This window comes from Amblyomma maculatum, chromosome 3, assembly GCF_055883805.1.
Source record: "Amblyomma maculatum isolate TAMU_Amacu chromosome 3, ASM5588380v1, whole genome shotgun sequence".
Classification (NCBI taxonomy): domain Eukaryota; kingdom Metazoa; phylum Arthropoda; class Arachnida; order Ixodida; family Ixodidae; genus Amblyomma; species Amblyomma maculatum.
The window spans coordinates 114,571,137-114,588,506 of record NC_139346.1 but is presented as its reverse complement, the minus strand read 5'-3'; the positions used below and the strand labels follow the sequence as shown (position 1 = coordinate 114,588,506).

General features: G+C 51.1%; 1 protein-coding gene across 1 annotated transcript in view; it reads left to right on the top strand.

Moving 5' to 3' along the window:
- Window positions 1–17,370, top strand: part of ssh (Protein phosphatase Slingshot) — a 270,074-nt gene that overhangs the window by 23,749 nt on the left and 228,955 nt on the right. The gene's annotated exons all lie outside the window — the stretch shown is intronic.

Below are 17,370 nucleotides of genomic sequence, written 5' to 3'. Positions count from 1 at the left end.
CAAGCTGTACATGCCGGTAGCGATTAGCGAGTGGTGTGCATGGTCAGCAAAACAAAAAGAAAAAAAAAAGAGAAGGAGAGAGGGGAGGACATCCGTGACACCTCCGGCATGGTTATATTGATACGTGCAAGCCTCGACTCTCAACCAGAACGTGCTGTGTAAAGCTCACGTTGTCCTGACCGATTGATTCCTTAGGCTGCTGCATATCTGTGGTGCACGCAGCACTGGTGTGCTGCGATCAAACTTGTATATAGTACCGCAGCCGGGACGATCGAAGGCGCGAGATTTCGGTTAAGGCATAGAACGCATCGACTGCGACGACCGCATAGTCCGACGAAATGCCGAAGAGAAAGTTTACAGTGAGGTATGGAAAGCGCTTTGCGTGCCAGGCTTAGGAGGTCCCCTCCCCTGACGACGGTCTGCATGTAGAGCACGGTGTTGTCGCGTCGTTGGGGCGTCACTCGCCCTCTAGCCGCTCGGTCAGCTGGCCAGGGTCCTCGAGTTCAGCCACGATTGAAACGACCCTGAGGCGCCGGGCTTCAAAAACAGCCGGTCGATTTCACAATCCGCCGGTAATTGAACCGCCAGGCCAGAGAGGAAGAAGGCGGGGAACGACTGGGAGCCTGGGGAAAGAGAACGCCGGACGCCGGCCGCGCTTGTCGGGAGCGGACAGAGAAGCCAGTGGATGACTTCTTGGCGTGAGCGCGCGCCAAACGGTTGCCACTTCGTCTCGTCCAGCCAGCGTGGAAATTGCGGCCCCTGCCGCCATTGTCGGCAAGCGGGCGGGCACGCGGTGCTCACGCCAAGGTCGAGGACGACAAGTAGCCTGCGTGCGAGCGAGCGCCCGGCGAGTCGACAGCTCCTCTAGAGGCGCTGTGGCGGCAGCGTGGTTTTCTTTCTTTCTTTCTTTTTTTTCGGGGCGGGTGGGGGTGGGGGGGGGGGGGCAGTTATTGATCATAATTCCTACCTCGGTTGCAAAGTCACTTGCTCGCGCGGTAGCTGTTCAAGAGCTAGCTTCCCAAGTGCCTATTCATGTAACTCCTCAGTCGCCGAATTCAACATCCGCTGGACCGAAGTCGACGTTCGTGCGAGGTGGTGCAGGATTAGCCTTTCCTTGTCTTGCCAGAGATTGCTCCCTCGTAGCGACGCTTCAGAGGAATCGTAAATAAGAGCGCACATAGTCGGATGTAGGTGCGGTGACGGTGCCAGTCCCAGCTTCTGCATTTATACTTTGACGTCGATCTGGCCTGCGAAGAGTGTTTGCGAAATCCTTCACGCGATGACCTCTGCAGTTCGTTTGGTAGAGAAGTCATCACCGTCGCTCGGAATTGAGAAAAACGGTCTCGAAAAAAAAAAAAATACGTCCGTGATTTTGTATCAAATTTTTCACGCAGTCGATCTTTGTGCGGTGTTCGGGGCGGTGTAATAGTGATTCTGCAGGCTAGTTCGCGATAGGGATTCAAAACAACGATCTTAATAAGTACTTCTAATTGTATGGCGATAATTAATTGTAAGTCTATAGGGGCCCGCCGAGGAGTGAGACAGATACTGCGCCTTGCTTGCCCCCCAAAACCAACTTAAACCGTCATTTCTTTCCTTCTGTTTTTTTTTTTTTTAATTTGCGTAATGAAAACACGGTGTTAAGGGTGTTCTTTTCGTTACGTTGAAATAATTAAAACTTGAGCTTAACACATTTTATCACTCTCTGATCTGGTTTTTCGCTTCGTTTGTTAGGCTCGGATTCTCATGTCCGATTTTTATACGAAAGGTGCTGGGTTGCTTTGTCGAACCCCACAAACCGAACCGAACCGAGTATATGAGAAAACAGGCTTTAAAGTGCACATTCGATAAACGCTACTTCAAATCGAGGCTTAACGTATAGCTCGCATTATACATAAGCCATTTCTTGAGTTTCGTGTCCGCGACTCGTGCATTATATAGATAAAACCGCGTTGACAACGTGGCGGCTCGTTTCCAGAGCAGGACATCTCGCTTCGGACTGAGCTCATCGTCCTTACTGGGTTTTTCAGTACGTTCGTTAATCGTAAACTGCGCATATCGGGCTTTCTTTTGGCCCCATATCTTACCTACAGCAACATTCGGGAGCGCAAAATATCCTTTTATTTTTTATTTCGGATGGCAGTTTTGCCTCTACTATAGGCCTAAAGAACAAAGTCGTTTCGTTTACAAAAACGATTTTAGTCCTCAAAATCAGAGTGCCCCGCCGGGGTGGTACAGTGGTAAGACGCCCGACTACTGTCCAGAATTCCCGGGTTCGAACCCGACCTCGGCGGCTGCGTTTCGATGGAGGCGAAACGAAGAGGCGTCCGTGTGCTGTGCGATGTCAGCGCACGTTAAAGATCCCCAGGTGGTCGAAATTACTCCGTAGCCCTCCACTACGGCTCCTCTTTCTCTCTTTCCACTTTAACTCCCCCCCCTTCCTCCCTTCCCTTACGGCGCGGTTCAGGTGTCCACAGACACAAGTGTGACAGATACTGCGCCTTTCCCTTCCTGTTAACCAATTATTATTATTATTAAATCAGACGCCGCCATTAGGCTGAAATTATTACCGTAGTCTCGTTTGCATACGTTGAACTAAACTTGCGGATGTGACCATTAGCGTATTGCTGCGCAAAATGCTGTTCTAAAACTTCCGAGTGTTTTTTTTTTTTTTGTCTATAGATTTGGTACGTACAGACAGCTATATCTGCATACGCCGCGATCAGGCGACGCGGCGCGGCTGAACACGCCTAACGCACTCTCGTGATTGGCCGAAGAGGCTGCAAATTAGTTTCGGTATGGTTTCGGGACGAAACCTGTGACGTTATTGGATGGTTTGATGTCATCGATTAGCCTGATTCGATTTATTGGTTATTGCACTTGTAGTTTAAAGAATGTTCTTTATCTCTCACTCATTCGCGCGTCCCGATTCCACCGGACCGCTTACGACAATTTACTCGTGCAAAGCGTTTATTTACACTATGTGCAAGCTGAACGGCTGAACGTCTTCAGGATGCGGCCTCTGTGCCCGGCACCCGACCCCGAGTTGCTTCTCCACTGTTCGTCGTTTTTCCAAGTCGCTAGTCGTCGTCTTCCCTCCTCTCCGAGTCCTCTTTCCAGCTGTCCGTTTTCTCCTTCTCTGGAGAAGGCAAAGAAGTCCCTCTCGATTTCTGGAACACTGGCGGCCGTTCCCAGGATCGGCCGTCGCCCCCGGCCAGGCGCGGACAGCGGCTAGGTATACGATGTATTTAACACGAGGAAATATACACGTGAGGGTAAGAGCACGGTTTCGAGAATGAAGGATGGACAGAGCTTTTATAGTTTTGCTTGCAATGAGGGTGCCCATAGCTTGAAGGGGACCTGCTTTTCGTTTATTTCTGTAAAGGTGTGAGGTCTTGGACAGGGTTGCCTGCATCGATCTCCGCCGCCATCACCGCCATCGAAGACACCGCGCAGCCCTTCGTTCAATTTGATGTGCGCCCTCAGCGTCCTCGGATCCTGACATCTATTGCCCGTCTCGTCTTCGGAACGCGGTTGTCAAGCGCCAAGGACGATTACGTGTGCCCTGGGTTACTGGGAAGGGATGATCCCCCCCCCCCCCCTCCCACCTCAGTACTCTCGCCTCGTGCATTACAAAAGTGACTCGCAGTCAGAGATAAAGGCAATGGCAAGAGGTTCCTGCCCTTCAATTTCCATGCCAAAATATATGGCTAGCTGCTGATGGTAAGCAACTGGATGTTGCGAAACAATGAACTTCTAAGTATCCTGAGATAGCGACGTACAGTCTTTGTCAAAAGTGTAGAGCCCAGGGGGTCTGCTTCTGAGCCGCTTCGTGCGGCTTGTAATGTATTTACAATGTTCCAAATCTTTGGAGAGTAAGAATATTTTTTGCCCTACCCTCTCCTATGGGAAGAACCTCCACTAATGCTAAATCAGCTCCACTACGCGGCTCAAAAGTAGACCCCCCCCCCCCCCCCCCCCCCCCCCCCCGGGCTCTACATTTTTGACGAGGGCTGTACCTATACTTCCCGAGTTTATGCAGAAGGAGTCATGCGACGGTGTTCTTTTCCATGAAGAATTGGAAAGTGTGGTGTGGGAGCGAAACCTTTTGGTTGATATCGGTTGACTGTCATCAAAATGGTTTCGTCCCCACAGCACGCTTTGCCATTCTTCATGGAAAAGAAAGGTGTAACTTGCCTCCTTCTGTGCACTGGACGGTCCTTGCGCTCTAAAGGAATGCAAATTACTCGAAACTGCTGTATCCTGTTATAGTATACCGCTGGTTTCTACCTTCGTTAGCCTCACGGCCATCAGTGATTAGCTGGGCGCATACGATAGTGCTCTAGAATTTCCTTTCTGTCAGCCGAGCGCTTAACTACAGCTGACAGCTCTTCATGGCACAAGGCTGTCAGTCATCTCCATTTCTCAGGATGCAGGATGCTTATAAAAGGAAAGCTCATTTGTATAACTTTTGGATAAGAGATTGGGGTTTTGGATAAGAGATTTACCGATGGGAAGTTCAAAGGTGACTTGTCTTCAGTCGCCAGGGTGCCGATTCTCCTCGCGGAAAGTTTCATTGAGGTGTTGAAGAGGCAGCAGCACCTATATCTATTAGATGGTATTCTTCCAACTCGGTGGTGTGATCTCCCTGCGCGACCTGTTCATGTGGGCTGTTACGTCCAGATGCGAGGCTTCGTTATCTCGCGGGCAGCACGGAAGCGCCTGACATCTCTCTCCTACCTCCGAGTATTCTTCGCTTGTGTCTGCTTTCCTTTGCACTAAACCAACAGACCCTTCCGCATGCATTCGGGCCTAGTGAGGTGGGATGACCGCAGTAGTACTCTGGCGAGCGCCGAGTTTCAGATGTGACGGCGTCCAGTGCTTGCACACATCCTCCCAGCGGCTGCTGCATGCAGCGACGCGTACAGTGCATCGTACCCAGCTGCGGGGTTAGCTCGGGATGGAACCAGGATAGCGGTCGATTACCAGCGTCATCACGGTTGACCCTTGCACGGGAACAGCAACCCCGAACACGCGGCCGCCCACATCTCGATATGCTTCCCTTTCGAACGGGCGGCCGGCCTGTCTCGCATCATCGCATCCGAAAGCGCGAGTTCAGTCGAAACTCCTTCTGCATGGCGGGAAGCAGCGTTCGGCGAACGTTTGATGAGCAGTGCGTGCGCGGTGGCCGACGGGTCAATTCCCGATGCCAGACGGAAGCGCTGGTTTCTCCAACTTTCTCTGGGGCAGATGGCGGCAATAACCTGGGACCCCCGTCGTCGTGGCGTTAAAGCGCGGTGCAATCGGCGTGATGCGCGCGCGTGCAGGGGCGGCCGATTTTCGGTGCGGTTAACCGCGATGCATGACAGCGCGCCAGCGTAAAAGCTCGCTCACGACGCTGAAGAAGCAAAGCGCGAGCGGGTTCCGCCGCTGCTGTTGCTTCTTCGATGGACAGGACGCCAGCACTGCGATGTGTAGATGGCGAGAGCGCGCCGCTCAGCACGCGCGCGTTCCACTTGGATCGCCAACTTTTTTTTGTGCGCCCGTCTGTCTGCAGTGCACCCGGGAAAGGCCGTTATTAGGCGAAGACGAATATGATACGCGCCGCGCGTTTCCGGCATCTGAAGTAGCTGCACGGAAGCTGATGAGGAAGAGGACACGCTGCGGCCCGGTTCCTGTCCGCGCTGTTCCGGCGCCGAACGTCGTCGTCGATGCTAGGAAGCAGGTCCGCGCGGAGACGGCCTGTGCCTGATCGATTCTTCTCCGCTGCCGCGGTTTTGTTTTATCGTCCCTCCACATGCTTGTTGCCGTGCGCTTTTCTGAACGATTGGCTCCGTCCTCGTCTTAGCTCTTCCGCGTCTTTCCCTTGCCCGCGGGCGCATTTTTTTTTTATTTCTTTTTTCGATGCGGCGCCCAAAGCAGCCACCGCCCGCGGGCACGCGGCGCGTGGCACGTCGGCAGGATGCGTCGCCGAGGCTGCTGCGGTGCGGCGGCGGAAGCCGCGCGCTGGGTGCTTCTGTGGGAAATGATGGCCGCGAGTGGCCTCGCCCGGTACTGCCTTCGGCGTGTTCGCGACCCTTGAGCGGCGTGAAGCGTGCCTCGGCGCAGATAGTTTGACCAGGAACACCAGTGTAACGACGGCTGTTCAAGTGGTTCTCGGCCGCCGCGCATTGATTGTGCAACTGAGGGTCACTTATTACATTGATGGGCACTTGTTACAGGCCTGCGGTTTCGAAGGAGGCCGCGCATTGATCACCCGCAATTAAGGCACGCGGCGTACTCGTCGTCAGTCGATATATGGGGTGGCTCCTCGTTGTTTCACGGGTGTCCTCGATTGCTTCTGCGCCGGCCCATTGGAGTTGGGGGTTCACGGGTGCCGCCGTTTCACCTGTTCGTGTTTCATTCGACCCTCGTTTAGTTGTGATGACCATCGGTCTAGCATTTACTGCCGGGAGAAAAAAAAAACGGTGCGGCCCGAGTCTGCAAGCATCCCTCCACTTCTTCGGCAGCCCAAGCCGCGCGTAGCGGTGCGTATTTCTGCCTCCGCCGACATCGTGGCCATTCGGGCCATTGAGCGATAACTACAGAGGGCAGGTAGATACTCCGTGTGTATTCTGCGTGGTGTCGGCGGCCCCTAATAACAGTGTTCTGCTGGGCAGCTTGCGGATGTCTGATCTGGGCTCACGGCTCCGCGAATACGCAACGACCTCAGAGTGGAGGCGGGCCAAAGAGTGACCCTCGGCTTCCGCTGTACCCCGGCTCTAGCGGCGTGCCCTGCGTTGAACCACGGCACGCGCGGCGGCGAGTCTCGATTATACAGCCAGAAAAGCGCCCCTAGGGAAGTGAATTTCTACACACAACGCGTAATTGTAGGGGTTCTCAGTGTGTGTCTGATGAGGACAAAGGCGCACCGGACCGCTTCTTGCGGTGAATGCATGCTATGAGGCACGCGTCGTGTGGCCCCTTCTCAGCTCATTTCCTGGTTCGGGGCCGATTTATGCCCCCCTCCCTTCTCTTTCTCTCTCTACAAGCGCGCCCGCGCGGATGAGTTGCTGCCGTCGAGCGCGCGCTTTCTTTCTGCACTTGCCGTGCGCCGTCCTGGCTCGTTTAGAGACAAAACGGAAGAGGGGTAGAGCAAAAAGAGAGAGGGAAGGGGGTCGCCACTTCTTGAATATACGATCGCCACCCCCGCGGTTTTCTGGAGCGTGGATCGTCATGACTGTCGGTCGACGCCGCTTGCTCGAGTGAGTTGTTTTATTTTCCCCGCCGCTTTCTTTCTTTCCTCGTTTCTGAAGCGACCCAGAAAGCGAAGCTCTTTGCCCTTTTCTTTTCGTCATTATCCGCGCTTACTTGGTGTGGTTTTCATTTTGCTTACTTAAATATCTTTGCTCTCCCTTCGTTTCACCCTTTTGCGCGCCCGCGTGACGTAGGGAGAAAAAAAGAAACGAGATAGAACGTCGTTTGTCAGCGGCCGGCTTGTGCGCTACTCTTCTTTGTTGATGGACCGCGCTTGTGGCCACGATAGCAGCGCCCTCTTTTGTTTGCCTTTTTCTTTTCGTCCGCCCACTCGTCAGCGGTCCGGACTCCTTTAGTTTCTGGCAGGAACTGCGCATTTTGCGAATGTCGGAAGGAGCGTGCGTGCATTTTAAAAGCGCTCGTTCACTGTAACCCCATCCCCCTTCCCTCGTCCGCCCAAACAGCGTGGCCACTTATCCACCGGATCAAGGAAGCTCTCTGTCCGATGGCCAACCTCCGGTATCCCTTTCTGCGCTCAAAAATACGCTTCGAACAACACGGTGCCCAGTTTGTTCCCGCTGTGGAACAGCGCGCGGCTCACTTCCGCGAGACTCCTGTCAATTGGGAACTACCAATCGAGCAGCACCCCCCTTTTTTAGAACGAGCTCGCCAGAACGTTGACTTTGATTTGCGGATGACGTCAGTCCAACTTAAAGAAGCGGATCCGTACTAGGAAGTCATGTTTACCCGTTCTGTGTGCGACTCTTTAGCATTGCTCGGGCGCGGTCCCCGCACCTTGTTTTGCATGTTTACTAGACCGATGCGGCAGGGGGAAGGGGGGGGGGGGGGGGGGGGGCATAAAAGCGCGCAGTCGTCAGCAGAGTACAGGGATCAGTTTTAAGGCGAAAGTCTTTAATAGAGACGTTTAGTTCGCTACTGCTACTGCGCGAGCGTCAGTACGCATGCGCAGATCATCTTGATGACGACAGATGGCGCCACGTTTCCGTCAAATTCCGGAGGATTCGGCACGCAGGGAGTGACCAATCAGTGCATGGTGTGCGTGCACGGTTGACGGCGCGCGGTAGCGGTAGAAAGTAGCAGTGAGCGATAGCGCTAAACGTGAAGTCTCTAATGGCTCATGACTCGCCAACGTGTCCGTGCGTGCAGCGAGCTTCCGTGGAATTCCACTTGTCAATCGTCCTGATGACGTAATCAGTAAAATAAAAGGCTAGTCTCCACCGGGAATCTAACCTCCATCCCTCGGATCCCAGCAGAGCGCTTTAACCAACCGCGGCACGCCCGGAATCGGGAAACGCACATCATAATTCTCCTTGTCTACTCTACCTTGATGATGATAGTAACTGGTGACAGGTACTGCGCCTTTCCTTTCCTGTAAACCAATTATAAAATGCCGACGAACTTTGGTTGTGTTTGACAAGGGGCGCGCGATGTATGCAGCCGCAACGTTAAGGATTTCGAATTTCTCCACTGCAGATTTTTTTCACTGCTTTCGCCGTTTGCCGGGAGGGCGCTCCGATTACGTAAGCGCTGGACACCGGCGTCGCAGGAATTGAATTCCAGGCGCGACTGCCGTATTTGGACGGTGGAAAAAGTTCAGAAACGCACGTTTGTGGTGCTCGATGTCTGTGCACGTTATATCGAAAGCCACAAGTGGCCAATATTAATCTGTAGCCGTCAACTACAGCACCCTCTATGCTTCGTGTCATCCAACAGAGCGCAGTTCTCCGTGCGTGGCAGTTACTGGACTTTCGTAATATTAAGAGAGGAATTACGCATCAGCAGCGATATCCATCGGAGCGCTGTTACATTCCCAAATAATATGATCTAGAGTGCCCCATCTCCCACAGCTAAAGAAAATATAGATAGAGACGCCTGGGAGACCCTGCTGCGAAGCGAGGACCCCGCTCAGCAGCAGCAAGCCATCCGCCTGGCGGCTGAGACGTGAAGCAACAATGTATATTCACCAGACCTTAGTTCGCGAGGCTCCCGAGTAAGGCTCCATCAGGCCTGCGTGCCGGGGAGTCCGAAACGGAGCTTCTTCTCGGTGGAAATAAAGGTTTTCAACAACAACAACATCGGAGCGCTGCACACGACCACTGGAAAAAGCTCGTTCTTGGAAAACTTCGAGTTGATTGATCGAAACACGTGTTTATTGAAAGCCCTGGATCATCCGTCCTGGTCCGGCCGGTATTCGATCTCGAGACCACTGCCTGTCCGCGGGGCAGTCGCGCCACCAGCTGAGCCAACCAGGGCGGTCAGCAGTAGATCAGGTGAGCGAATTGATGAGTAACTCGAAGTGGGAATTCACTCCACAAGGTCATTACTGCACCATACCCCCCCCCCCCCCCCCCCAAAAAAAAAAAAAAAAAAAAAAAACAAACATTGGATCCTTAACGTACTGCACTGTTCGTTTCAACACGTGACATTGCGTCCAAGGCGAGCCAGGGTAGTGGCGCATGCAGGGTGATAAGGGCCATGCGACCTGGTGATTTGGCGCAGTGCATTGCCGCCGAGTCGAGCGCAGCGATTAGACGCATTGCAAGATTCCTCGCAGCTGTCTTCATCATTCTTAGCACCGGCTCTTTCTCGCAAACCGCGTGGGCCCACTTCTGTCCGCTGTGTGTCTAGGAGTGCTGCCCAGTCGCCCGCGTCTATACTTCATGATCTTGCGCTGGGACCTCCGCGTGGGTGTTCAGTAATTGAAAGAAGAGCCGATCCCTGCCGACGATGTGAATCGAGCCGGCATGGATCGGCTGCTAGCGTCGAGATAATCGGATCTGAAAGAGCTTCTTTCCTTTCAGCACTCGTAGGTTCTCGGGTATCACGCTCTTCTTTTCGTGTTTTCCTTCCTTCATTTTTTATTAAATCCCGAGTGAAGTTTCGGGGAAGAGCTCGCCGGATTTGCCCGGCATCGGAAGGTTGCCCGTGTGTGTGCCCCGGGGATGGTATATAGCTCTCTGCGTCTGCTGTGGATAAATATTGGCCGTTCGGATGGACGCTCTCAGTGGGCGGGATGCTGAGCCTTCGGAAAGCGACGCAGTCGATATAGGAAGGCAGTGGACGTTTTAGCCGGTTGCCGAGTCCATTTATTTCTTGCTTGTTGAAGGGTGGCGAGTATATGAGCTGGACCATTTGCGGGTCACATTGGCAAACAGATTTTTCGAACATGATGGAACCGGTTTAGCAACGCATTGCTTGGCTGCCCTTCATGCCCCTTCTCTCTCTCTCCTCATGCGGTATTTTTTTTTGAGGCATAGAGACTTAACAGCTGGATAGTACATTTTCGCATTCGTGAAAAAGACGTATCCGCGTATTGGCCTGACCGATTTATCGCGTTTTCACCGGCAGCAACCTCTTATCACGAGTGCTCTGTTTGAATGGAGGCGAAAAGCAAGGCGCCCGTGTGCTGTGCGATGTCAGTGCACGTTAAAGAACCCCAGGTGGTAGAAATTTCCGCAGCCCTCCACTGTGGCGTCTCTCATAGCCGAACCAAATCTCTTAACTTCGCACTTATTGGCTTTGTGCTCGGATGGCGAGGTCGCGGATTCGGTTCCGGCTTTGAAGGCCTTGTTTCCATGGAGGCGAAACGTAAAATGCGCCTGTGTGCTGTGCGATGTCAGTGCGCGGTTAAGAACCTCGGGTGGTTGAAATTTATCCAGAGCTCCCCACCAATGCGTCCGTCACAGCCTGTGCGTAGCTTTGAGACGTCGACATGAGAGAGAGAGAGAGAAAAAAGAAAATATCTTTACAAAGAAGTTGACCGAAACTGGCGCTTGCATATTCTTGGCGCAAATTTCGCTGCAATTTAGGGAAAGCTTCTCTTACAGGAACCTGGCTAGCGGTGTCCACTTTAGCCGGCCTGACTTTATTTCTCTCTATTTATTAGCCTTTTTTTTTTTTTTTTTCACATGGACACGTAAGAGGAGACTGATATTTGGTGAGAGTTCCTTTTCACAGGGGAAGGTATCGCCCAAGAAATGATGACAAAATACGCAAGCAAACGTACGTGTGCTACTCGTGATGCACAATCGATAGCAAGCTGAGCACAATGCGTACGCCAATGACGTGAACGAGAAACGGACAGCAGCGAACGATAAGCGATGAGGATAGCATTAATAGTCAGAGCTAATCACCGTCCTGCCCTTTTGCTTGCCGTCCGTGTTGCCATTGTGATGAGGAAGAGGCTAAATGGCAATGCGTGTACTGCTGTGAATAAGCGGCTGTAACATTGCGTGAGACAGCACCCCCTTCTCCTCTTTCTTTCTTTGATTATTTTTTCTTTGCAGCGGTGCATTGTGGCGAAAACTGTTCGCCGACTTCGCCATCCGCCGTGTGCTCTCCGTTGGCACTCCTCCCGGAAACGTCACTCGTGCGGCTGATGAGGCGCGCCGCGGTGTGTGTAAAGAGGTTGGCCGCGTGGCGCAAGCGAACTGCCAGGCACTTGTGAGGCATGCAAGCTGGCTCTGTGGTGACATGTCAGAGGAGGATTTCGGGTGGTGTCGCCATAAGTTTCGCTGGAAGGGAGGCGTGTGTAAGCAATAGCGCTAGCTGCGACCTGATCGATATATGTAGTTGACGATTTACTATACCATTCCCAGTGAGACAAACGTTCGTGCCCCGAAGTTGATTAGCTCTTCTCTGGTACGGTTAGTTAGTTTTTCATACCGACGTCACGTCTATATGCTATAGCACCGTTCAAACTTCTTTAAGCACGGTGGCGACCCCGTCCGGCATCCTCCCGCCTACGCATATCGCCGTTTCCCGTGCAGATTTTCCTTGTGCGTGTCTTGACATCCGCCCGTAGTGCCACTTCCGGACGTTCCTTTGTTTGCTTCCTAGCGGTGAAAAGAACGAAAAAATTCGAGTCGAGGATATTTGTGTCGCCGATTTTTCAGTTCACCTCCCTGTTTCCATGTCGCATGTGTACACGGTGGGGCTCGTGGGCTCCTTTAAAATGCGCGCAGTCAGGACCGAGTTAACTTTCTTTGCCCGAGCCGGTCCTCACACGCGGGCTGGCTATCGCTCTCTTCCTGTTTCGGATCGAGGCGCAGTCGCTGTTTAATTAATTTATTTATTTCCAGGTACTTTTTATTTATTTATTTATTTATTTATTTATTTATTTATTTATTTATTTATTTATTTATTTATTTATTTATTCCTCAAAGGTCTCTGATGAGACATTACATGAGGGAGTGGGCGTTACAGGGCATATAAGTATAACAAAAATCTTAATGAGATGTTTTCGATGATGCGCTTGAAAATTTTGAGGTCGATGATCAATAGGAGATGTTTTCAATGAGCCGTTTGAATATTTTGGGGTCGATGACTGTAGCGACTTCGGTGGGCAGGCCATTCCAGTCCTGTGCGGTGCGCAAGAAAAAAGATTGCTGAAAAGTAGTAGTGTGAGCTTGAGGGGGATACACTGCATTAATGTGGCTGGAGCGGGAGATACGGTGGGCTTCCTTCATGTACGTGTTATCAGATGGCAAATAATAAAAAAAAAATATGAAAAAGGTTAAGACGCGCGATTCTACGCCGTGAGGCTATAGGGAGGGTAAGTTTAATTGTGCTTTTAGTGCCGAAATACTCGAATAGTAGGAATAATTTGACAAAATGAATCTTGTTGCTCTGTTCTGAACTGATTCGAGGGCATTAGTAAGGTTATTTTGGTATGGGTCAAAAATAGCATTAGCATACTCTAGTTTAGGACGCACAAACGTTTGGAAAGCAAGTTGTTTAATAGGGGGAGAAGCGATAGAAAGGTTACGTCATATATAACCTAGAGCGCGGTTAGCAGAATTTATTATCTGGTTAGTATGCTGTATCCATGTGCCTCGTGTACGCGTTTCAAATTAACTATAGTGTGTAGATATCTTGTTTGTCCGCGAGTGGCGGTTGCTCTTGCATACCCCGTCGTGTCGCAGAGGCCGACCAGAGGAAGTAACTCTATGCTGGACGCTGCGCTCGCGTGCGTGCAGCGCAGCTCTTAAGTGTAAACGGACATTCCTTGACTCACTGCCGCTCGTGATGCGGACCAGTTTCTGACTCATGCGCCCTCTTCGGCTGCCCGCTCTGCCTGCGGCGAATTCATCGCATCATACAACCGGCTTTAGTCCCGGAGTAGCGGGTCTTTCTGCGGTACTCCCAATGTGTGCATGGAGCGCATGCATAACGGAGATGCGTAACCGCGGCTCTGATTCCGCTAAATCTTTCATACTACGAGAGTTAGCGCTCAAAATGCCTTCATCTGCAATGATATCCGGATTACGTCACAATACCCGCACTCTTTGGTCTGCTATCAGACGTCGCATTACTGTAGCCATTTTGCGGTCTGTTATCACTGGCGTGGATTTTTTTTGCGCGTTTTTTTCTTTTTTCGGTGAGCGTGCTACAGTGCTACGCGCTGTGTGACATGGAGAGTATAGGGTGCATTATGGGGCCAATTCGTTCAGAGTTTTGCGCGGGAAGTGTGTGTTACGCAAATGCTCTTGGCTGATAGCGTGTAATCTGGCGAAGTTTTAATCAGGGCGCAGGGCGTCGTATGTCTGTACGGCCGGATGTGAAAAGTGTATCGATAGCGATATGTTTTTCGGGGCCACGCGCTTTCACTCGGTGCTCTTTGCACCTTTGCGCGTTCCCGTTTACGTTGAACCTCCGGAGCCTGTCTCTCTGAATGCGATGTCGGGCGTAACTTGCCAGCTGCAGCTTGTACGATCTTTGCGCTACAAATGGGGACGAAGAGGGGAGAGACACAACAGTACTCGAAGGCTGCATCCCCTTCCCCCTGTGGCGCTATGGACGCTAACAGTGACAACTACTATCGCCCGAGCCCTAACTCTGCTGGGGCAATGCAGATTGACCGGTATTTTCTTTCCGTGCATTGTAGTTTTTTTTTTTTTTTCTTGTTACGTATACGTTTCTGTCCGTCGACACTATTTCGAACGTAGATCACCTCTTGTTGATTGATCGATGTCCTTTATTGAATGGGAAGGCTCATGGCCATGGATGGTGGTAACGGGGAGTAGTCAGAATCTTCATTGTTTAGGTCGTCACTCAAATCATATTGCTCTAACCAGGCCACTAAGCGAGCCATGCTTGGCAAATATCATCTCTGTGTTAGCATCAGTTTCTAGAAGGAAACGGTAGTTCAGGCGGTAGGGTCTGATCTCAGAGCGTCCAGTAGAAAAAACAGGGCAATCCCAGAGTAGATGAGATATGCCGCCGCGCGTTAGAGTCGTACAGTGGGGGCACGTAATCATTTCCTCTATATACTGACGCCAGCGGGCCATATACCCGAAGTCAAGAAGTCTTTTTGAATAAGCTCATCGCCCATGCGGCTTACATGCCTCTTGTTGCTTAGTGGTACGGCTGAAATTATTCGGGCGAGTGGCTGCTCTGTTGCTGACTGCTTTTATTTTACGCGCGGAATCGTACGATCTTCTGCGTCAGGCGTGCCGCGCTGTTCATCCCGCATATTAGCCAGACTATGATAAGGGAGTAATTACTCATTGTCATCCACCCGAGCGCAGCCATACGGCTACAGAGGAAAGCTTTTCCTTTGCTTTTACCCGGGCCAGAACGAATTTTTCTTTAACTACGAAGTTTCTGGGAAAGCTGTATAGTTTTCCTTTGTAGCCGTATGACAGCGCTTGGGTGGATGTAAATGAGTAATTACTCCCTTATTAGGAATCTACTCCACCTTGGGGGATTCCCCTAAATATTGTACCTAGCCAGACTATAGTAGCCTATACTTTTTATACCAGTTCATGTGCCCACACTGAGAAGTCAAGTTCAGCTGTTTCTCAGGGCCACCGAGTTTCAGAAAATAAGTACAGTCGTGAGCAAAAGTGGTATACAACACTGAACCAGTGACAGAGCTCGAGAAAATTGCATCGAAATGCGATCTAGCGAGAGCGTAAGGGACAGCGACAGTGACACATGCATGTGGATAAAATGGGGCACCGCCCCTATTTTCTCGATATTAGATAGCTGTTGCTAGATGAAGTTAGCACGCAGTTTTCTTGAGCTCCGACAGAGACTGAGTGTTGTATACCACTTTTGCTCACGACTGTACGTTTCGGTAGTGGGGAACTTGGTGCATTTTTGCAGTAAGTCAAAATTCTCCCCGTGTTCAAGAGCTCGAAGGCCCCGAAGGTGGCGCAGTGGTTACTGCGCTCGACTACTCTTCCCAAGGATGCGGGATCGAATTCCGGCCTCGGCGGCTGCTTTTCGATGGAGGCGAAAAGCAGGGCGCCCGTGTGCTGTGCGATGTCAGTGCGCGTTAAAGAACCACAGTTGGTCGAAATTTCCGGAGGTCTCCGCTACGGCGTCTCTCATAGCCTGAGTTGAATTGGGACGTCAAACCCCATAAACCAAACCAAACCAAGAAAGAGCTCGAAGGCTTTTATTTGGGCCCGAAATTGTGCAAACGGTCGTTCTTGTTTCGGCACGGGTGGACATGGCATTTGTGTCGCAGCGACATGATTAGAAAGCAGTTCTCAGGAGTGACACGGAAGAAAAGTCGACGTGCAGCACGTTCGGGCGTTGCGTTTCCGAGCGCAGCTAATTTCCACATTGCTTTCTTACTATTGCCGTTCTCGCTCCTCTCCGTCCTCTTCGAATTCCGACATCTTTTTTTTTTTTTCGACTATAAGAACAATCCGCTGCTTTTATCGGCCACATTCATTTTCCACGTCGTTATTAAACTAGCTGTTCCTGCATCATGGATCAGTTGCCGCTGCATTTCCCCGACGTAGCACGCGATTGCATTCCTCCTTTCCCCTCTCCGTCCTGTACTCCGTTGTTCCCGCCGCAGCTCAGGTGCTTCAGAGTACGGTATAGGAAGTGTCCCTGCTAGAAAACTTGTTTTCTTTCTTTTCTATTTTTGTTTTAATAAACTCACGAGTCGGGAGAAAGGTTGTTCACCACGTGATTGTGTTTCAACGTATTTTCTTAAATGCGGAGTGGCGTGAATGTCCGTTGCCGGCGATTAGTGACAAACCACAAATTAACGGCTTGTTCGCCTAGAAATAACGCTTCAAGCGTCTTTTCTGCCGACACAGGCCCTTTGAGTTTAATCTCCCGATACTTCCGATGAAATATTTCCAGATGCTTCGGGCAACATTCCTCATAAACTTAGAACCGAGGAGTCGTTGAACGTTGGCTGTCAGTCGCGTATCGGCCCCGCATTTTTGTTCACTCTGGGGGTGTCGACAGCCTGGCAAGAAAGCGGCGTCTACAGGAAGTAAAGTGGCGTAAACAGTATTCTGTCTAAGCGGTGGCCATTTTTTTTTTACGGCTATAAACGTAGCGTGCCAGAGACTGCCGGGAATGTGTTCGATGGCTAGCATTGCGGTTTGCATCGAACCCACTGGCCCTCCTCTTCTGAGAACGCTGAAGAGCGGGGGCTCCCTCCGTTCGTGTCAACTGCCTCACGGCACAGCTTGCGCGCCTTGCGGCATGGGCCAACTTCGCAGGAAGCGTGCATTGAGGCTCGGCGCTCGGTCGCTAGTGACAGTCTGCGCAGGCTGCTCTCCACGTTTAGTTGCCGCAAAAAAAAAAAAAAAAAAAAAAAAAAAAAAAAAAAAAAAAACTAATCACGCTAACGAGGACATAAACTCGGATACCTTCTTCGGAATCAACTCGTATCAGTCAGCCTCTTCAGCGACATGGTTGGACTTTATTTAGTCCAACGTCTTTAATGATTTCACATTCCTTTTCTAAGCACGAATAGTTGCATTTGGAATTCATGTGCCGAAGACATCCATCGCCAGTCTCGTCGCAATCTGCATTTCTGAGTGGCGTAACTGTGTATATCTAAGGAGCTTGATTTGTATTTTTGTGACTATTATTGATTACAAGATAACCACGTAATACTACCAAAAGAAGTCTCTGAGGCAAGTGAAGAAATGTGAAAAAAAAAAAAAGTAATTTGCGCCTAGTGTTTTGCGTGGGTCTCTGAAAGGGGAAATTGTCAATAGGAGCGTAAGGTGAATACCGTCCGCTTTTTCACCATCACATTTGGGAGATTGGGAGATTAAATATCAAGAAGTCGTCATCGCATTCAAAGTGTATACATTTGAAATGGATGGCGTAGGATGAGATAGTTTTATG